At 41.4% G+C, this 23,438-nt stretch overlaps 1 protein-coding gene and 1 long non-coding RNA gene across 8 annotated transcripts in view; one reads left to right on the top strand and one right to left on the bottom strand.

Moving 5' to 3' along the window:
• NFIB (nuclear factor I B) overlaps positions 1-23,438 on the top strand; it is a 436,272-nt gene that overhangs the window by 41,113 nt on the left and 371,721 nt on the right. The window lies entirely within an intron of this gene.
• Positions 1,717-22,356, bottom strand: LOC140640917 (uncharacterized). The gene is made up of 4 exons (XR_012037518.1): positions 22,199-22,356; positions 4,425-4,531; positions 4,085-4,199; positions 1,717-1,939 (listed from the first exon to the last, which is right to left on the bottom strand). It is a non-coding gene; the product is annotated as an uncharacterized lncRNA (long non-coding RNA).

Genomic DNA, 23,438 nt, shown 5'->3' with positions numbered 1-23,438 from the left:
TGGAAGTTCTATCAGTTATCACTCTTTGATGATCTGTCTTGACCTAAGGATAAAATGCAGACTATTTTCAGGCAATGTTCCATGAAGGATATTTCTCATAACATTTGGTAAGAAATGAGCAGCACAGTGTCTGGAATCATATTCTTCAGCAAGAAACCAAAACACACACACTCATGGTTGCTGATGAAGGATCGCCATATGCTTTGCCAGTCAGCTGCCTATAAGGAAAGACAGGGTGACTCTTGGATTTTCTTACTGCTAACATTGGTTGGGTAATCTCCCTGGACCAGATGCTGGCTAGCAGTTTCCTTTAATCCTCTCCCAGATCTTGAGGCAGGTACTATCATCAACCCTCTATTTTACAGGTAACAAACCAAGACTTAGAGAGGCTAATTATTGAAACTGCAGAACTAGTAGCAGCGTTAGACGCAACATGTGAGACAGTTCTTATGACCTTCTGACCACTATCAATGCTTATCTGAAAATGAAGGGAGCTTCCCAAGATGTACCAGGATCAACACCCCTCCCTTCTCCCACAACACGCTTGCCTAGTACTCTCTATAAACAGAGATACGATTTTCCTCAGAAGCCTGTTTAGGGCATTACTGTACTCTAGATACCTTGTTGCCATGAAACAAGTGATATAATAACAATATAAAATAAAATAATTAATAATAATAATATCTTAATTTTCCAAACGTATTCTGCTGTTGAACTTTTATATATTTTTATAGTCACGCACAGAAGGAAACTGAATCGAATTTTAGAGACGTATAATTCTGTTTATTTTCAAACAGCCTAAGCAGGAGTTTATGATTCAGTCCATAACTTGGTTCCAAAAGGGCCATTTTCCTGTGTCTTTTCCTTGAGCAAATAATGCACAAAATGATCATTGTCTGAGTGCAGTATCATAATGGGTTTTCTTTTTATTCGAATTTTCATTTATTGATTTTGTTTCTCTTGCACATGAATAATGCATCCTTTCAGAAGGCATCCAAATTCACATTATTTGGCACACTAAATAAAAAGTCCTTTCTTTTGAGCAGTAACAAATACAAATTATGCAGTCAATGTGTTTTTAAATTGTTTAAATATGTATTTACATGCTAAACTGAGGCATTATTGGAGTTGTTTGTATAGCAAGTGGAATTTTAAATTGTCCAAATATCTGTTCAGCATAATAAAATAACTTTAAATGAAGCTGTTGTGGTTCATTTGGGGGAAATAGCATATTTAAATATTGATATAAACAGCATTCCCTATAATAACTAGGAGGGGGCCCTAGCAGTTTAGGTAAACAATGCAGCCCCTTACAGGCCTTGCCCAGATTGACATGCTTGAGTAATGCATTGTGTCACTCTTCCCAACATTCTTTGCTTTGTGTTCTTCTATATAATCAAAGGAGAACCTAACGAACATCCAAATTTTCTACTCCCGATCCATCTTCCTAAGGATGGTGAATTCCCTGTAAGTCAGTTCCTTCAACAGTGAATTAGTAAAGGAAGCTGGCAGTACCCCAGAGGGAGGACACAGAGTTGGGGAGGAGCATTATATCTCCTCCTGCCCCAGTGCCATCAGAATGTGGTTGGGGCAGAAGTATGGTGATTTCATGGCTAACTATGCCCTTGGTTATGGTATTCTATTTGGCAGGGATTTGTTTGAAAGAAGAGAAACAGAGGAGCTGTTTCTGATACAGGCAAAGAAATGTAACAGAAGTGAGATACATAAATTAAGAAGAATTTATTCAGCTCAGTGATGAAAAGTCTTGTTTGTAGGAGAAAGGAGTGATCTCCCAGAACATGGCATTTCAGGAAGAGTCTCATGGTCATTTCCTTTTGGGGTTGTCCCAGTATTCCAACTCTTAGTCAGAAGATGGGGGTAGGTCATAGAGGATAGAAAGGTGTGAAGGGGTTTCGGAGTAATCTAGAAGGACTGGTACCTGGAAGAGAACCACAGGTGAAAATGTTTAAGTTTTCAAGGAAAGAGAGACTTAATGGCTACGACCATCTATCTATCTGTAAGAGTGGCCATGGAGGAAGGGAACACTTTCTTTACAGATGGCTGGGAAAACCTTGGGACTTTAGATTAATTGAGGGAAGAAAGTTTCTGAAGGGATGAAAGGAATCCAAAGTCAACAGGGGGAATAACAACAAGGATTGAAAGCTTATTTTCTTAATGACCATTCCCTTTTTCATCCAGAGCATGTGAGTCATTCTTGTCCCATTTCTTTTTCCTGAAGGAGGCTCTGAGACAAAGACTCTAATGTAAGTAGACTTTTGGGAGATAATCCCAGGAACAAGCAAGAGGGGAATGGGGAAATGAGAAAGAGAAGAACAGGATGCCGATAAAGACTTATCATGCCAGTTGCCTAGAGTTGGAGAACTAAGGGACAGCGTAGAGCATGCCTCTGAGTTATCCCAGCCTTGGGGTTAGGAGGCTGAGCTACTTATTGATATATACCAGCCCAGTCTTTGGCTATTTGTCCATCAAGTTAGCTATCCATCAACTGGCCCATTAGGTGAGAGCAGCTTCCAGATAAAAGCAGTCATGGAATTAGCTCTCTAGCACTTTCTACTTCCCTTGCACCTAGGCCTAGCATACTCCCCAGTCTGACAAAATTCTCAGGGATTTTGCTGACACAGGACTCATAGTGAGCTTTCAAGGGGTCATGGATAAGGCACCAACAGTGTCTACTACTATCCTGTATTTCAAAAATTAACTTAAAAACGTGGATCTGAGATTTCTCAACTCTTCTTGTTACAAACTGATCTTCAGCAGGAGTGGTGTGAAAGGCAGAAAGGCTTTGTACTTGAGGAAGAGAGTATGGTTAAGGCACCAAGACATCTATGGAACAGATGTATTTCCATCTCAGCAGGAGACAGCCATGTTTCTGTAAGTGTTGATTAAACTGTTTCCCCATGGTGGGTCCCTTGTTTGTCTCATTCATGTTGTTCTCATTTACCTCCTTTTGCTTTGGGAATTTGCCAGCATGGAACTTGTTTCAACGTCTACACTGATTAGATACAAGCTTATGTTAAGCTAGAAGCCAATAAACGTTTGGCTGGGGAGCTCTTGGGGCTCATTAACCCAAAACAGTGTTCTGGACTGAAAATGCAAATAGACCCAGGAAGGTCTCAATGAGTATGTAAACACTATACATGTAATGGACTGTCCTTCTCAGACAGGGACACTTCATTGAACTTTTGAGGGTCAACATCTGGGAGAACCCTCAAGTTCCTCCATGTAGGATCTCTTGAGTGGAGACTGAATACAAGGGTCTGGTGTCATTGATGATTCTTATACTTGCTTTGAACTTCAGAGTAGGTCTAGAATTGGCCTAGTACAGTTGCAAGGGCTCAGGCTGAGGAGTCAAGGAGAGTTAAATTCAAATCCGGGACAAGGTAATTAATTGCCTTGTGACTTTGGGCAAGGCATTCAAACTCTCTCATTTTCCTAAAGAAAATCTGGTTAATAATTTCTGTATCTCAGGTCAGAAGGAGGGCAAAATTAAGGCACCGTTTCTAAAGAACTGAAGAGGGACTGATGTGCAAAATGAATTCAAAGTGATTTCCCGGGATGCCTGGGTGGCTCAGTGGTTGAGCGTCTGTCTGCCTTTGGTTCAGGGCCTTGATCCTGGAGTCCCGGGATCCAGTCCCACAACAAGCTCTCTGTAGGGAGCCTGCTTCTCTTTTTGCTTATGTCTCTGCTTCTCCTTGTCTTTCATGAATAAATAAATAAGGTCTTTAAAACAAAAGTGATTTCCCTTCATCTTTTGTTGTCTTTCCAGCTTAGAAAGATGTCTCTCTTTTTCTCTTTTCTTCTTTCTTTTTCTTTCTTTCTTTCTTTCTTTCTTTCTTTCTTTCTTTCTTTCTTTCTTTCTTTCTTTCTTTCTTTCTTCTTTCCTCTTTCACATTTTCTTTACAGTCAGTGGTTTCCAGTATATTCACAAGATTGTGTAACCATCACCACTATCTAATTCCACATTTCTATTTCTTTTGACTTGTTGACAATGGGCTTTGTTTTGTGTTTGTTTGTGTTGGTGTTTACAAAGAACTGTAGGAGAACACTACTAACAAAAACTTACATTTGAAATGCAATTTGTGCTACAGACTGCATTCATGGTAGGATCTCCTGTGGTCTTTGCCTGGAAGATACAGGAGGCATTACAGGGCCGTTTCCCAGATGAACAAAGAGGTGACCTAAGGACAAAACAGGCAGTGAATAGCCATGTCTGAGCCAGATTATCCCATCTCCTGTTTCTCGTCCCAAAATAGTACTCAGTGGTAACATTTTACCCCAGAAACTTTGCCAACACGTGCAAAGCACTGTCCTGTGGATGAAGCAGGTTGTAAATCCCAGGGTTAAGTCTCAGCAGTATAGACAGGTTGTCAGAAGGAATGTGGCCAAAGGCCCAGCCTACTCACACCTGCAGATTTATGGGCAGCCCTCTGTTACTCCCACAGCTCTTTCTCAGTAGGGGCTTCATGTCTGAAATCTGCTAGCACGGGTCTTAGTTCCATGAGGGCATTGCCTATAAAAAGGAGAAGAGAGTGAGTCCACTCATACTTGCTGGAGCACGACCCACTCAGTCTTGGGTCTCCTGTCATCTTGGCATGGGGCTCTGGCTTTCACCTTTCCTCCACGATTCAAGGTCAATGTCTTTAAAATTAGCAATCTACTCAAACTCTAACCAAACCTAGATTCTCATTTCATTCATTAGGCCAAAGATTTGGATCCTTATTCAGTTTTATTTCCTATCATTATTTCCTGTTAGGTAGGATTGCAGAGGGTTTAAGGTGGCAATATTTAGAAATCACTTTTTGGTCTAATCCTAACCATTTAGCATCTGCAAGGATGATGTAATGTGCACGTGGCTGTTTAAAATTGTTATAAGAGGCTTTAAAAATATCCCTTGTGAATGTGTACCCTGTTGATGGGAATGAATACACATGCTATTTTATGAACAATTTGAAAGAGTCTATCAGATTTTTAAGTGTGCTTATCTCTTAACCTGAAATTCTACTTCTAGGGTTTTTCCTACAGCCATTCACTCATACGTATGTGAAAATATCATTATAATTGTGAAAAATTGGAGGGAAAAAGCTAAATATATATATTGATAGAGGGGATTTCTAAATATAATGTATTATGAAATACTACCCATGAACTTGCTGTAAATGACATAGAATATTATTCGTAATGTTTTTTTGTGATGAGAGATAAAAAAGCCAATCACAATATGTATCATATGATCCCATCTTGTAAAATGTAATAATGCCAAAATGACCTATTTATATTTATGACCTTTTTCCCTTTTTACAGTCATAAAGTCTCTTTAGGATGGGCCCTGTTAGATAATTCTACTCAGTACATTACTGGGTTTGGAGATGCAGATTTTACAGAAAGAGGTGAGAAAGTCTAACTTGTTCTGTGTATTTGAAGAAGGGAGGGGAGACCAGAAAAGATTAGCATAGGGAAGAGAAAGAAGGATAGAAGTGGGGGGAGGCTGGCAGCTTCTAAAGCAAAAGGGAGTGAGCAGCTAGTTGGGGCAAGATGAGGGAAAGTATTTTTAAGAAGAGAAATGGTTAGCGAGTGATTTTAGATTGTTTGCTGTGTGCATCATGTTAGGAACTGCCTCATAATGTTCAAACTACTAATATAGTCATTATTTCCTTGTGTGGACATGTCTGTGGCTGAGTAGAGAATGATGGTGTGTGTTGAGTGTGTGAGGAGGTGTGCAGACGTAGGTATAAATCCAAGAAGAGGCCAGTTGCCTACCAAATATGGTCAAATATGAAGAACAGAGACTGAAACAGCAAGTACTAAAGCAGAGACCCTGCTTGGCTTTGGTCACGTTCCACCCCACCACTCCATTGTGAAAACCTGCAGAAATCCTGAAGAAGACGTTAGACTTCTTCACAGCATGAAATCAGGGGTTATAAGCCTTTGATCTAGATATCATGGGGCAGGAAGACATCAGTCAACATCAGAATATCAGCAGTATGACCAGATTAATTAATCTAGATCTACTAATCTAAGTACAAAAGAACCTAATGTGTCTTCTTAGTTTCCCTATTATATGGATTATGGATTAAGAGTGGGATGTGGAATATATTTGCATAATTCCAAATCCATGTCTTAAATATTATTATTGCTATAGCAGATAGATAACTCTAAAGCAGCGCAACTCATGAATCACGACATGACCACCAACATCTCTGCACTATATTCGATCTAGTGAATCTCCGTGCCAACCAACCAATGCAACCAACCAATGATGCCGGGTGGCTCAGTGGTTGAGCATCTGCCTCAGGTGCAGGGTGTAATCCTGGGGTCCTGGGATTGAGTCCCACATTGATCCATGGGAGCCTGCTTCTCCCTCTGCCTATGTCTTTGCCTCTCTCTGTGTGTCTCTCATGAATAAATAAATAAAATCTTTAAAAAAAATTCTTTTAGACCAATTTCATTATGTGGATGGTGCTGAATAGCTAATATTCTATTATTTAGATATACATTCACATATATATGTCTAGAAAAATAAAAATTGGGATCCCTGGGTGGCGCAGCGGTTTGGCGCCTGCCTTTGGCCCAGGGCGCGATCCTGGAGACCCGGGATCGAATCCCACGTCGGGCTCCCGGTGCATGGAGCCTGCTTCTCCTTCTGCCTATGTCTCTGCCTCTCTCTCTCTCTCTCTCTCTCTCTCTGTGTGACTATCATAAATAAATAAAAAAAATAAAAAAAAATAAAAATAAAAATAAAAATAAAAATTGAAATAATACCTACCACCACTTTAGAGGGGGATTTTTAATTTTACCTTATATACAACTTTTTAAGCATATTTTATTTTATAATTAAAATAGTTAAAGAAAAAAATGTGCCTTTTGCTCTCCAGCTCAGCTAATGTATTCCATACTTGGTAGGCAGTCACTCCTCCTGATGTCACATCCTTATGGAATGCTGTCCTGTCCACACTATCTCAAGAAAGAATGGAATGCCATGTGGGGAATCTACTACAGCTACATGCTACTTGTTTTAGGAATTTTTTAACTTGGTCCAAATTTTCAACGGACTGTTAGAATGAGCATTCCTCCTAACAATGGCAAATATCCCTAAAAGCAAAGAAAGAGAAATGTACATATTCTGATATTTATTTAAAGCACTGAGAAACTCCAATTCCTAACTTAATCTTTATTAACTGAAATATTATGAGCCAGAATCTACAAATTGGATTGTTTTTATCATGACAATTTTTCCTATCATTTTGCATCTGAAACATTGTCATTTATTCCCAGAGTTTTAACCTGAAAAATGGCTACAGTCTTTAACAATTGAAATGATCAAGGGTGGCATGTCACCTCCATGTTCTGTTCTTGGGGATCGTTGAGTTTTTCTGTTGTCTTTTGGTTGGTTCTTGGGTTTTTATTCAAAAGCTTGAGTTCCCAGTGTTTGTACTGGTATCTAAATTCATTGTGATGTTAACATTAAGAAAATAATCTAGAGGTTTATATGATGTGTTTAGAAGGACAAAAAATCCTGAAGCAATGAAAAGCCTCCAGAAATTAGCCAGAAGACTATACATAATAGCATATGGGAATTTTGAATTCTATCACATAACCCAGAAATTCAGCTTATTCATGGAAATCATGAGAGGCCAACAAGCCAGTATCTGACCATGAAAATGGGTCTGGCTTACATCTATGCACATCTGAGGGGATGAGTCAAGATGCCTGGGGTGGGTGCCATCAATGTTCCCTGTTAGCTCATGGATACAAAAAAAAATAAAATATTAAACTGTTAGTATTTTTCCATTTTCTATTTTTTTCATTTTTCTTTTTTCTTTTTTCCCCAGCTTTACTGAGATGTAATTGGCATGTAATGTTGTGTAAGTTTAGGGCATACAAAATGATGATTTTATATACATATATACTGTGAAATGATTACCACAATAAGGTTAATTAACATATCCATCATTTCACATACTTAACACTTTTTTTTGTGTGTAGTGAGAACTTTTAAGACCTATTCTTAGCAACTTTCAAGTATACAATATAATACTGTTAACTATAGTCACCCTGCTGTACACCCTGTATATCCTCAGAACTTATTCATCTTATAACTGGAAGTTTGTACCCTTTGACCATCTTTACCCTTTTCTCCTACTTTATTTTCTCTTTTCCTTTCCTATAATTTATTTAAACTAAAAAACTAAATTAAAACAAGCAACCAACCAGTCCAGCCACTTCTCCCACTCCCCACACCCCGCCTCTAACAACCACCAATCTGTTGTCTGTATCTATGAGCTGGGTTTTTTTTAGATTTCACATATGAGTGAGATTATATGGTATTTGTCTTTCTCTGTCTGAAGTACTTCACTTAGCATAACGCCCTCAATGTCCATCCATGTTGTTGCAACTGACAAGATTTCATTCTTTTATAGATCTGTGTATATACATACACACCACAATTCCTTTATCCATTCATCCATCAATAGACACTTAGGTTACTTAGGTTTTTTCATACCTGGCTGTTGTAAATAATGCCAAAATGAACAGTGGAGCATGTATCTTTTTGAGTTAGTGTTTTCATTTTCTTTGGATAAAATCCAGAAATGGAATTGCTGGATCATATGGTACTTCCATTTTTAATTTTTTGAGGAACTTCTATACTGTTTTCCATAGTAGGTGCACCAATTTACATTCCTACCAACAGTGCACAAGCTTCCTTTTTCTCCCTATCCTCCCCGACACTTGTTATTTCTTGTCCTTTGATAACAACCATTCTAACAGGTGTGAGGTGATGTCTCATTGAGGTTTTGATTTGCATTTTCCTGATGATTAATGCTATTGAGCATCTTTTTATGTACTTGTTGGCCATCTGTATATATTTTTCTTTGGAAAATATATTTGTATATATTTGTATTTTTCTTTGGAAAAATGTCTATTCAGATCTTCTGCCTATTTTTAATCAAATTATTTGGCTTTGGTTGTTTGTTTTGCTATTGAATTGTATGAGTTTTTTAAATTATTTATTTTATTTTTTAAAGATTTTATTTACTTATTCATGAGAGACACAAAAAGAGAGGCAAAGACATAGGCAGAAGGAGAAGCAGGTTCCCCAGGGGGAGTCTGATGTGGGACTCAATCCTAGGACCCTGGGATCACAATCTGAGCCAAAGGCAGATGCTCAACCACTGAGCCACCCAAGTGCCCCGAGTTGTATGAGTTTTTTATGTATTTTGGACATTGGATGCTTACCAGATATATGATTTGCAAATATATTCTCCCACTCAGCTTGTCTTTTTATTTGTTGATAGTTTTTGTTGCTATGCAGAAGTTTTTCATTTGATGTAGTCCCACTTGCTGATTTTGTCTTTGTTGCTTTTGCTGTTGGTGTCGCCAAGACCTGTGTCAAGGAATTTACTGCCCATGTTTTCTTCTATGAGTTTTGTGGTTTCAAGTCTTACATTCAAGTCTTTAATTAACATTTTGAGTTAATTTTTGTGTGTGGTATAAAACAGTGATCAAGTTTTATTTTTCTGCATGTGGCTGTCTAATTTTCCAAACACCATTTATTAAAGAGACTGTCCTCTCTCTGTTGTCTTTGCTTGGATTCTTTGTTGCAAATTAGCTGATCATATATGTATGGGCTTATTTCTGGGCTCTTTATTCTGTTCCATGATCTAAGTGTCTGTTTTTTCCCCAATACCATATTGTTTTAATTACTCGGATTTTGTAATATAATTTGAAATCAGGAAGTATGATACCTCCAGCTTGGTTCTTCTTTCTCAGGATTGTTGTGTCTATTTGCATTTTTCTTTGTAGTTCCATACAATTTTTAGAATAATTTGTTCTATTCCTGTGAAAAATGCCATTGGAATTTTGGTAGGAATTGCACTGAATCTGTAAACTGCTTTAGGTAGTATGGACATTCTAACAAAATTAATTCAAATCCATGAGCCTGGAATATCTTTCCGTTTATTTGTATCTTCTTCAGTTTCTTTCATTAATGTCTTGTAGTTTTCAATATATGGGTCTTTTACCTTCTTGATTAAATGTATGTATTATTTTTCTTTACAAACTAACATTAAGGGGTTTTGCCCAATTGATCTTCCGTGGTGAAAAAGGAAAAACTCTTAGAAAAACTCCAGGCAATTGACCTTATTCTTGTCACTTGCAAATTAACCATCACCTTCTTTCTGAACTCTTTATATTTGGTTTAGGGATGAGGGTCAGAATGATTTCATTTTGTTTCAAATTTGCTTTCTATTGACACTTAGCTCTGACCCTGGATTGTGCTGAGAAGTCAAGAATGTGTTTTCTGCTTTTGGATTCATTAAGTCATTTTTCATTATTGATAATCCCAATAGCAGTGTGGAATGTTGACCCAGATCATTTGGAACCAAGGGAGTTAATTTGAGTAATGTGTGACAGATCTATTGATTTGAATTCCTTTCTCCAGAGGCACTGTAGTTGAAGCAAAGGGACAGGCTAATTCCATTATCTAGACAAGAAGATGGTAGAACTGAGAGTGAGGTAAAAAAAAAAAAAAAAATCACAAAATTTTCTGAGAAATTTTATCCTTTTCCAAAACAGCACAGGAGGGGGGCTTTGGAAGTCTCAGATTCACACTCCTTTGTGGCAGTTTGGTAGGTGGGTTGGTAGACACTGAAACATATGCCCTTGTGAGAAGTTGAGTGGAGTCAGGGAGATGGGACTTGTCATTGAGTGGAAGAGTGGAGAAAAGCGGAAACTTATGTGGGGTGGGGAATTAGGGGCTTCCAGTAAGCAGCTTCAGAGCTCCGGGGTGGAGAGCAATGAAGGAAAGGAAAGAGTGGGCAGCCAAGGCTTATGGGCCTTTTTTCTGTTTCGGCTTCTGGACTGAACCACTTAGGATAGAAGGTTTTTCTCCTCACTTTTTGAGGCTAAGAATACAGGCTCCACGATCTCTGTTTTGTCACTTTAATGGCCAAAAAGCCATTCTCTTTGTTTTGAGTTTGTGTTTTCTGGGGAACCTGAGAGGCTAGGCTCTGGAATCAGGCTCCCTGGTTCAAGATTCAGCTCTACAATTTCCTACTGCATGACCTTGGGTGAATCACTCAACCATTCCATGCTTTGTTTCCTGACTTACAAAATCTGAATAATAATAATAGTACCTCCTTCATGAGCTTTTAGGAAGATTAAATTAGTTATTGAGCACATATTAAGTACCAGTAAATGTTAGGGGAAAAAAATTCTCTCTGAAAGCATAACACATGTACCTAGTGTTCATCTTCTAATCCTGTACTGTAGCTTTTACATCAGGGTTGTGTAGCCTCATTCCCTCTTCACACTGAGTCCAGCAGCCTCCTGAAGACTATTCAGTGACCCCTGTGTAGAGTGGGGCCAACACCAGGGCCAGGGTTTATGAGGTGACAATTACTAAAGAAAAGCTATGAATTAATTGCATGTTGGAACTCTTTCCTTCTCCTAACTGGAAACTAATACTATACTAATTTTTCAGTAAAAGTGGAGACAAGAAAAAAGTCAGTATGGGCCTAGATAAAATGAAAAAAGAGTGAAAAGTACATGGATTCTTTTTTATGGAATACTCTTTGAGAGCAGATGTGGCAAGTGTCATGCAGTATATATGGCACCCAGTGCCTGATTCAGGGATTGGACGGCAGGCTGTACAGCACAGGGGAAATGGGAGCCAAATATGGAGCCACTATTGCAGGACTGAGACACTGGCAGAGAAAACTATGAAAACCTAGCATGGAAATGAGGCTTGACAGATCCATTCATTGGGCGCCTAGGTGGCTCAGTCATTAATAGTCTGACTCCTGACTTCAGCTCAGGTCATGATCACAGGGTTGTGAGATCAAGCCTTGCATCAGGCTCTGCACTGGGTGTGGTGCCTGCTTAAGATCATCTCTCTCCCTCTGCCTCCAAACCCCCCCACACACACTCTCTCTCTCTCTCTTAAAAAAAAAAAAAAAGGGAGGTGAGGGGAGTCTATTCATGAAAAACTCCTTTTGGCCTGATGAGCTTGTTAATGAATCATACCAAGATTTGCAAGTAGCCCATTTTCAATAAGATTGGATGACTTCTACTCAACTAGAAACCTCTTCAAAACTTTCTTCTCTAAAAGTTATGAAATGACCTTTAATTCTAGTCTTAGAATCTTGGACATGTGTCAGATGACCAGTGATTTTCTACTACCACTAGGTCAAAAATTAAATCCCTTGGTGACAGAATGTACTTATAATGCTTATTATATAGCTTGACTTTCCCAGGGATTCCTACCAAGACATAATCTGTCCTTCAGTGTTTCCCCTGCAGTATTGAGGAGGATTCTGAAGTACCCTAGGCCTCTGAGACCTAAGAGGTATTCACTCCAATACCTCCAGAACTGTGAAAATCCCTTCTTCTTGGGTGGTGTGGAGGGTGCAGGGAAAATCTACACCTCACTGAGTTCTCTCTTTAAAGCTTGGATATTAAGATATTTCACTTCTTATGGTTCATAAAAGCTAGGGGAGAAAAAAGGCTGAAATAATTTTAGAGCAGTGCTTGTCAAACTATCTGTGGGGAAGAACTAGTTTGGGTTTGCTGTTGCTGTTTTCAATCTGTTGCAGATGAACACTTCTATAAATTATGATCAAATGAACAGCTAGACAAATGAAACTTTAAAAGTCATACAAATGCAAGGTCCAAATTTTAATTAATGGGTTCAGTGGATATAAAAGTTACTCTGTAAAATTCCTGTAACATTCGTAAACCCTTGCTTTCCATTTCTGTACTTATCTCACTGTTGACTTCGAACAAGTTTTGCAGATGAGCACAAGTCCATGGGTCACTACTTTGAGTTGCACCAGGCTAGAGAGTGTTGAGAACAATAGATTTGTATCGGTCACTTGGACCGAGCCTGGCCTCGTTTTGGAACACACAGCGACACGTACATTGATAGTGCTCACCTAACTGAGTATATCATTAGAAAGTACCATGTTGGAAAGTATTCTGCGGCAAGGGACACAAAATCTACCTCAAAATTTCAGTCAATTCAATGATCCATAAGTATTCTACTGATCAAGACAAATTCTTGTTCATGACATCCATCATTACTATTTTTATCATGTGAAAATGCCCATTATAGGAGTTGTGAGGGTCATCCAAAGAGCAGGGGAACTCACTGAAGGAAAAAAATGAAATTTCTGGGTCTGGGATGAAGCAGAGAATAAGGAAAATAAGACCTGAGAACTCTGGGTCTGAGCAATGTGGGTGGACCAATCTCTTCAGGAGCCTTGGGCAAGAAGCCTATATTCCCAGCTGGGAGGCAGCTCAAACTGGACATAACCATGGTATCTGTCTGGCCACTCTGACACTGAACATCACTAATTGGTTTGGTAAAGTGGCAGGCTAAATTACCTGGGTAAGTTCCAGGACCCTCTGGCAGACAAAACAGGGAAAAGAGTTAGTATTTGCTACCTTTAGAGCAGCAAAAGTGAAACCAGACAAACTTTAAATTCTACTCCCAACTGGGAAAAAGAACTATATAGATAAAGTCTGGCTAAAGTATCCAACGTCCAAAGATGGATAAATTTAGTGTCCTTCCTAAATAATGGCTATCATTTAGTAGCTTTGCAGTCTTGTGGATTACTGGGGGGAAAATGTTTCATTTTCCCCATGTCACTTAATGCACATTTCTATTCCTAAAAAAATCAATATTTGGCCCAAGCCTTGGGAACACTTCTGGGTTGCATTCCACATGTGGTTTACATTTTACTATCCAACTTGTTTATAAATAAGCCCAGCCACAGGACAACAGTGATTAAAGACTAGCTGACACCTGACCTCAGGGAGGAGGCAAATCTACTTAGAAGCATTCAACTTTCATCTAGACTTCTCATCCTAAATGTGCGATGTCAGTGCTGTGAGGAAGGAAGTTGGAGCTTTAGTCATCAAACCTATTTAAGCGAAATACTGGATCACTGGTTTTGAGTTTGTTGCTTCCTCTGATTATAGAAATTTATATTTCATTTCCACAGTATTTTTAATAGCAACCTTATGCTAATTCAGCATATGCTTACTGTATAGATAATTGTCCCCAAGAATATCAATACATATGGAATTTTTCAGATCATTAATGCTTTAAACTATGCATCAAGCTCAATTATCTAACCATTCCTGGTCCAAGGTCAGATTACAGGCACCATGCCCCTCCGTTTCCATTCTTTTTTTCATCTTGGAGGTGAAAAGAAATTAAGAGTTCATCCACCCCATTCCATTCTCTTTACAGAGAAGGAAGCTGAGGCCCATGGAGGGATGAAATGAATTACCAAAGGTCTTACAACCAATTATGGGTAGAATCTAGGTTCTATTCCCCTGGCTCCTTGTCCATTCTTCTTTTAGGCATTACCTCCTGGTTTTTGCAGGAATCAGAGTTCATGAAAGAAACTCTAAATATAATTGCTGTGGACATGCAGCCTTGAATTTATACTACAAGATGCTAATCGTTGCCTGCCTGCCCATACCCTCTCTAAAGGAAATTGCTCCACCCCAAATCCCACTGTCTAAGCAGCCAGATTTTGAACCATGCAATTCCTCTAATTCTGCTATTGTTAATTAGTCTGGAAATGATCATCTGGCCCTGGGAAGTTTATCCATAGAAGGAGTAAATAAGATTCTCTCTTCTAGGAGGGTAAACCAAGGAAGAAAGAAAGTCATCTTTTGGAAGTGGGATCATGAAGTGAAAACAGAAATAAGTTGAAAGGTAACAACTACGGCAAACAAAACCATATGTAATTCAGAGTTTTGAGAGAGCAGAAACCAAGGGCAAGCAGGGGAATACAGTGAGTAGAGAGAGAAGAAAATGGGACAGACACACAGAGTTATGCACAGACTGCACCATGTGGCCTGCCGCAATGGCAGAAGCAGCCACTACTAACTGTGCCTGGCACTCTTCTCAACATCTTGCCTGTATGAACTCATTTTAACCCTAACAGCAACCCATAAGCTGGATATTCATATTATTTTTATTTTCAGGTAAACTAAGGTATGGAGAGAGAATGAATTTGCTGAAGGTCATACAGCTCACCTTCGTACTATAGCCCTTGCTGATCTGCCTATATTATCACCTATATTGTGGTAATCCCCAATATAACTCTTTTTTTTTTAACAATCAAAAAATGTCATTATTTGGCCACAACAAAAATGTGATGTTTGGGAAAATTTTGATTTGAAAAATTCAAGCATATGATACAAATTCACCCAGAAAAAGCATAATCATTTATACATTTCAGTGCTAAAAGTCTTCATCTCTCAATCATTTGAGTTCCAATTTGATCTCTCCAGGCAGAACCAAGATGGCAACCAAGCTATGGGGGAGGCCTTCCTAAGGAGTGTAGGCTGCAAATGGGGTTCTTGCAACCTAACGTCTGAAAGGGAATATAAGTCAGGGGTAGAAACAAGAGGTTAACTAGAAACATAGCTCATTAAACACAAAAGAGTCCGCATGCTCAGCTTCCAACCAATGAGTTTTAGGCACCTCCTGAATATTTAGGAGCCTGTGCTCCATGGCAAGAAACCATCTTGTGAAATGCACAAGATTAAGTCACACCCAAACTTGGAATCCAAAAGTCATTTTAGGACATGACTGTGGGCAAAGGCAAACTCGCTGATTCAATGCCTGAATCGTATCAATGAGAGGAATAGAGGAATCTCAAAGGGGCCAAAACCAAAGATGTGATCCTGATTCTTTCAAAGAGTCATCAAATATAACAAACTGAAGGGGCTACCGAATTTTAAATAACTGAGATTTCGACAGTTGGTGAAGAGGTCAACAGGGGAGAGAATGACAACAGCAATAAACTAATATTTATCAGTCACTGAAAACAAAGTTTCCCAAACCTTCATTGCACCATATATTAGAATATGCTTTGGAGCTTAATATCATAAATAAGTAGGGGTGCATGAGTGGCTCAGTTGGTTGAGTGTCAGACTCTTGGCTTCAGCTCAGGTCATGATCTCAGTGTCCTTGGATCAAGCCTCATATGGGGCCTCATGCTCAGTGCAGAGTCTGCTTGAGGATTCTCTCCCACTCCTCTCACTCATGTTCTCTCTCTCTCTTAAATAAATAAATCTTTAAATATATTAGTTAATTAATTGATTAATTAATCAATAAATTAAGAAAACTAACCCATAGGCCCCAACCTAATCCCACTGAATCTACACTCCCAGGGAAGAGCTCCAGAAGTCTGTACATCAACAAGCATCTGCATGATTCTCATCATCACAGAAGTTTGTGAAGCACCAGACCAGTCGGTCTCTAATCTCCTGTCATCTTCCCACCAACTCTTTCAGGTTGAGAGTATGTTCTAAACCCTTGCCAGATGATGACACTGGGTCCTGCAAGTTCACCTTAGACTACACAGGTTGGGAGGGGATGGAGTTCAGATGACTCTCTAGGCCTCGATTTTAATTGACCACTGTACTCTGTGGCTGAAACTGGGTTTTGCCAAACCTGTGTATTGCCTGGCCAGTAGGAAAACTCAAACTGGGGCCCTCTGAGAGGAGGATTCTGTTGTCAAACGATTGCTCAAGGAATTCAGGTCCCAGCCACGTTCATTTTATCCCTTCACATTCTTGCTAACTTTGAAAAAAGATGGACATCAAGAAAATAGTTCCCTGGAAGGGGAAAGAGGTAGCCCAAAGAAAGTAGATACAGGCCAGCAAGCATTCAACGTGAAGTGTGCAAGATGCAATCATTGGGCATTGTTGTGTCTGTTTGTCTGTCCTTGTCCCACTTATACTACCTGGTGGCTGAGTGTGGAAGATATAGGCATGGGGTGTGGTCACAGTTATGGTGAGGGACGAAGGAGCCACAGGGGGCAGAGGCATAAGGGGCAGAGGCTGAGGGGCAGAGGCTGGTGGGGGAGGGAGGTTGGCGAGAAGCTACCAGTATCTCTGGAATTAATTTCATTCCAAATAGTAACTTTTCCCTCACCTCTGGTTTCAAAGAGAGATTTTAGGTGTTACTTCCTGGCTAGTCCAGCACTATGATTAGCAATACAATCCTTAAAAGGAAAAGGGCTGTGATCTCTTTGGGGAAACAATAAAGGTGGAAGGTTTGGCTCTGTATCTTTCTAGCTGGGAGATCTTGGGCAATTTGCTTGTTAAAGTCTAAATTCTCTCGTCTGTCAATGAGTGTGATCATATCTACCTCTTGAAGTTGTCTTAAAATTTAATGAAATATGCATATAAAAACCTAGCATACAAAAAGCCCTCACAAATGTTAGCTCCTTCCTCATATATACCCTCTCCATCTCTATCTCAACTCCCAATAATCCCTGCCACATCTTACCAAGGTGGATTGTATCTCATGTTCCAAGTCCTTCCTGAGAGAAGTGCAAAGAAAGGAACAACGTAAGAGTTGCTATGGGCAGTGATTTTCACACACTTAGAAACAGTACAACACACTTAAAGCTTCCCAACCAAATGGAATACCCACTTCTGGGACACCTGGGTGGCTCAGTGATTAAGCGTCTGCCTTCAGCTCAGGGTGTGATCCTGGAGTCCCAGGATCGCGTCCCACATTGGACTTCCCGCAGGGAGCCTGCTTCTGTCTCTGCCTGTGCCTCTCATGCATAAATAAATTAAAAAAAAAAAAAAAGGAATACCCACTTCCACCACTCTACTCTGTCAGGGTCCTTGTCCACAAGGCATCTCTCACATATAAGTACGTATTTCTTGTGTCTATGTTACACCACATGTTTGAAAATAGTTGCCTTCCCAGGACCTGAGAGCCCTAGACCGTATCTTCTTACTGGCAAAGGGGTTCTTTTTATTAGATCTATTTTTCCCTCTCCCTCCCCCAAGGAAGTACAAGTATGAGCATTTTATCTGCATTGGTTACCTTTATATTAAATTTCTTTCAAGTCCTTCTCGAAAGCTCCTTCTTCATTCAGAGAGTCTTCTAGTTACTGTGTCATGCAACTAAGATCTGATAATATCATGCTTCACAGTGAACATGCATCCTTGGACACTCAGTTTGAGTGGGTTGGCTGAAGTGGTTGTTTTTCTGCATTTGGCACTTTGTGTGTAAGTTGGTCTGTTCCTCTCCAAGAACAAATTTTGTGCATAGATTCTTTGGGTAAGGTGACATCTCCACAGGATGACCATCATGTTGAAAAGAACACCGACTAGTAGTCCCACAAACCTGGGCTACAATTTAATATCTACATTGTTACTGGATCTCACTAAACTTTGGTTTCTCCATTTGTAAAACGGAGACAAGAATGCGTCTCATGTATGTTTATTGTAAGGATTGATTCAAATGTGAGGTGCCTGGCACCCTCCAGACTTGGGTCTCTGTTTTCTTCACTGATAGATCCCCAGAGCCCCAAATAGTGACTGGCCCAAAGTAGGTGCTCAATAAGCATTTATTGAATGGATATCGAATCAATAAATACGTATTGAATGAATAAATGCCATTGAATGAATAAATATTATTGAATAAGTATGTGTTTAATGAATGGTTATTGAATGCATAAATCAATGATAAATACTGAATGAATAAATAGCTTATAAAAATTACTGCACCAGAACTGAGACACCTCCCCTGGCCACTCAATAAGTGCTGTTAAGGTGAACCAGTTGTCACTTGCTCATATGACAGCCCTGAGGCTATTTCCAGCCTCCCTGGATTCTCTGTGTGGTGTTTCTCCTCATGCATCCCTGAAGTTTATAGGCTTCTTTATACCTTGATGATGTGTGTGGAACCATCTGTGAACTGTGGGCTACGGTGAGCTGGCTGTGCTGGGAACAAGGACGTCCCATGGCGCCAGGTGGGGTGCAGGTCACAGAACAGCGAGGCTGCTCCCTCTGGTACAGAACAGCCCTTGGCTCCCGGCAGGACAGCCTGTGGCCTCGTAGCCCACCCTTGCTGTGCTGGGAGGAGGTGGGGGGAACTTGCCAAGTGATGAGCTCTGGATACTAAACGCTTGTCAAGAAAACAGCCACTCCCTCCCCATCACTCCTTCAGGGGGATCCCTAGAGAGCTAGGAAGGACTTTCGCAGTTTCTCCTGCCCCGGGGCCCTGGGGCACGGGGATCCCACCTTCCCTTCCCTCCAGCGCCTCAGAGCAGCAAGGCCTCGGTTCCAGCTCCCGGCGTGGGGACGCTACGGGACTCGAATTTAACTCTGGAGCCCCGCGGAAATTCACTGCACTGCAGGGCCTTGGCTCCTTTTCCGGCGGGGTGGAGTGAAGCCTCGGGGGGCTTCTGTCCACGGGGCGAAAGCAAAGCCGTCTTCCCCACTCCCATCCCCCACCCCGGGTTTTTTCATGATCTGGGGCAAATTACGCTGCGTTTCCCGGCCCTTGGGCCCCAGCAACAGGGCCCTAACCCACGTATCTTTATCTGGTTAAAATGATCATCAAGGGGATCCCTGGATGGCCCAGCGGTTTAGCGCCGCCTTCAGCCCAGGGCGTGATCCTGGAGACCAGGGATCGAGTCCCGCGTCGGGCTCCCTGCATGGAGCCTGCTTCTCCCTCTGCCTGAGTCTCTGCCTCTCTCTCTCTCTCATGAATAAATAAACAAAATCTAAAAAAAAAAAAAAAAAAAAAAAAAAGGAAGAAGAAAAAAAGAACATCAAGGCACCATTCAGGGGGATAAAGAGGGGGGCGATATCACAAAAGGGGCCTTTGCGGGGCAGGGGAGGGGAGGGGAGTGGAGGGAAGAGGCCAAGGAAGGCCCCTCGCCGGCCCGACTGTGGTCACCCCCGCGGGCCGGAGGACGCAAGGCTCGACGCGGGAGAACCTCAGCGCTGATGGTGCCTCGGCTTGGGTTTTCATTCTGGAAGCCGCCGCCTCCGGGGCCTCTCCTGTGGCCTTGGGATCTGGGGGATCTCTGCCGCACACCACACGGGGCGGGGCGTCGGAGGGAGGATGCAGAGCAGCCTGACGGCGCCCCCAGAGCTCGCTCCCAGCGCTTCCAGCTGCACCTCGCAGGGTGGGCGCCTGGGTCCCGGGGGAGGGGGCGGGGGGGCTTCAAAGCAGCCTGGTCCCCCCACGTCTGCTGTTCACTGGAAAATAAGAGAAGACACGTCCCCTGCTTTCCTATCGCCCGCATGCTACCACTTGGCAGCCCTTCAGGATTTTATGACAAATAGTAATGAATAATTAACAAATCATCTGAGCGGCTCCCAGAAGCCCGAGGAGAACAGCAGTGCCTGGGCTCCCGCCACCCCACACACCCTTGCCAGCCTCCCCTCTGTTAGCACAGGCTGGCCAGGACGCCGGGCTCTGCGAGCACCCTTGAGGCCGGGAGGGGACCCCAACCTGCTTCTCCCCGGGCTGCTGGCAGAAAGGGAGGCTACCAAGGCCGGCATCTCCCCCTCTCAGTTGGGCCACGCTTTCCCATCAGAGACCAAAGTTTGGGGGGACGCCTGAGCTCCGTGAGCTCCACTAAAGCAATGGCTCAGCTGTGGGTGGGAGGACAACTGGCCGGCAGCCCCCACCCCACGGGACACTTGGTGTTGCCTGTTTCGATTGTCACCAGGGGAGAGGGCTGGTTGTTGCTCCTGGCATCCAGGCAGCGGAAGGCAGGGATGCTGCCGTACATCCTGCAAGGTGCAGAACAGCCCCCCGCACCCCGCAGCCCAGGGCGCTCGCTCATCCACGGTGTCCACCCTGCAGTAGGGTCACAGAGCCATCGGGTCGCAGTGTGTCCTGTGCCCCAGTGAGCCCAGGACCAAAGAAACTTGGGCTCCCTCGAGTGGTGACTCACACTATGACAGCCAAGAAAGGCCCACAGCTGCAGGAGGTTCCGATAGCAGTAGAGTGTGTGTGTGTGTGTGTGTGTGTGTGTGTGTGTGTGTGTGTGTGAAATAAGACACTTTACCCATCACAAAACATGCTTCGGTTGATGGTGACAGCCATTCTCATGAATCATTAATGAGCCCTCTTCTTCTCTCCATGTTGTTAATATCTATGCAGAGGTCTTTGTGATGAGAGCAGATTTCCTTTTTTTTTTTTTTTTTTTTTTTTTTTAAGATTTTACTTATTTATTTATTTGAGGAGAGGAGGGGCAGAGGGAGAGCAAGAATCTCCAGCAGACTCCATGCTGAGCATGGAGCCCCAATGAGGGGCTCAATCCCAGGACTGTGAGATCAGGACCCCAGCCGAAATCAAGAGTCAGATGCTTACCCAACTGAGCTATCCAAGCACCTTCCCCCACCCCAGAGCAGATTTCCTTCTGATTAGTCAGACAGAGTATTTATTTTTTGGAGTGTTCTTCTCATTTTGAGGAGCACTTGAGTGTGAAATCATGTGCTTTCTTTTTGTTTCCTTCCTAAGCGGAACCTTCAAAACAGAACAGCAGTGCCTCTGAAAACTCCAAGTTTTCGACACATTTCCTAGTCTCGTCGTTGGAAAGAGAATGTTAGAAGCAGTCAGAATTGATAGCTTGTAGAGAATACTTCCATGTGCATTTTGGAAGGGGTGAGGATAGAGGGTGGAAGGCAATTTTAAGATTCCGATCCTAATCATATTAACCCTAAATATTAGTGCAAATCTTACACCGTCCACTCAATGCATTTACAGTGAAAAATTTGCACATTTCTTGTCTATGACAGATTGGTTTCCCAACCAATGGATTATTGAAAGGTTACCTGATATTTCTCTTTTATCTAGTAGCCTCTCATCATGTGACTTCCATGTTCTTTATCATGATCATTATCATATTTATTGAATAAATTCTACATGACATGTACTGTGGCCCATTCATTGACTCAACAATCCTCCAAACAATGAGGTTCTCTTACTGCAAGTTACAGTTAAAGAACTGGAGACATAAAAGGATAAGTAACTTCCCAAGGTCACAGGGCCAGCAAGTAAGCAATTGGGGCAAGAATCAGATCCCAAAGCATACTGACCACCCCACTGAAATTTTCAGGGCTCTGTCCAATAAGAACGGCTCTCCAAGCCACTCTCAAGGTCTCCGACAGGCATTCAACCTCTCCTACATATCCTTTATTCTTGCGATGCTTTCTTCGTGAGGCCTCCCTTCTGAGACCATTCCCTGGAAAGCCCTCAGTCTTTCTCAACTCCAGCTCTGTATGTTCCTTGTCCTCATCAGGAGGGCCTTTCCTTGTCCTCCCAACACTTCAAACCGGTTTTGCTTCAAAACCCCATTCCCACCACCACCACCACAAAGCTTTCTCTTACCTTTTCCATTTTGAGAACGCTCACTATCTCGGTTTGGATGCAAGCCCGCCCGAATCTGAAGCTCTGGCTCTTTCCACAGAACGCGTTGCCTAAGAGAGAAAATAACCTATCTCTGCCCTTCACTGGGTTTCCAAAGCAAAGTTTCTGTGCCTCTTTCCTTATCCACAAACTAAACTGAATAGACTGAATTAAAATGCCCAACCCGCTTCCTGGGATTGCTGTAATAAATAAAGGAGATCTTGAAAGTGAAAACTCTTTGTAAATATAAGGCACTGTTAGATTATCTGCCCGGGCTTCCTTTTTCAATTTTGATTACTTTTCTTTTTTTCTTTTCTTGTCCACTTATTTCCAGCATTTTGGTTCGATCATACAGAAAGTAGGTCACTAGTAATGAGTTGGAGAGAAAGTGGGCTTTTTTTCCTGCCTTTCCAGGATTTTCAGCTACAGAAATGCAACACGTGGCCAGCGGCCCAGACCCCACTGCAGGTTGTATTTTTAGAAAGAAGGGAGAAAACCGAATGACATCAGTCATGTAAAATATCTGAATAGTCTCTTATGTCTCAGAAAATGAAGATTTTAATAAATGTAAATTAAATTAAATAAGAGGAAAGTCCACTTAATTATATTACTCCCCATGTAGAGGTGGATTATAGATTTCTTTGCCATTAATAGCATCGCCATCCTGACATTGATAGGTAAGGAAAGTGACTGCTTTTTCCAGGCTATGTATTAAATACATAAGGAAAAATTCCTGTTGGGATTTACTTTGGAATTGCATGGATTAATTCAGAAGAATCAGTATCTGTACATATCGAATCTCTCCATCCAAGTATATGGGGTAGGTCTCTATATATTCAAGTCCTTTGGTGCTTATGCCCATAAAGACTTTGCTTTTTTTTGTTAAGTTTATTCCTAGGTAGTATCAGTTTTTCATAGGATATATTTTATTTAAGGTATCAGAGGTTTCATATTCTTGTGTCTGGTAAAAATGGTACCATTGTATGAATGTTACCATTGTAACACTTGTTGAACACATATGCCAGCACAGAAACCACTGCGGTCAGCTTTGGCAACAAATGAATGCAATGTGCTCTCTGCCTTTGGGCAGACTTTTAATGATTATAGCTAAATGAAAAATTAATACAATAAGCTGATGGGCTGTGACTCTGTGCTCAGGTCTCCAGGACATAATAATATCTGGGAACATTGTTCTATTATATGAGTCCTGTTAGTCATGAAA

This window comes from Canis lupus, chromosome 10, assembly GCF_048164855.1.
Source record: "Canis lupus baileyi chromosome 10, mCanLup2.hap1, whole genome shotgun sequence".
Classification (NCBI taxonomy): domain Eukaryota; kingdom Metazoa; phylum Chordata; class Mammalia; order Carnivora; family Canidae; genus Canis; species Canis lupus.
The sequence above is the reverse complement of the archived record's forward strand: the minus strand, read 5'-3'. Positions and strand labels throughout refer to the sequence as shown.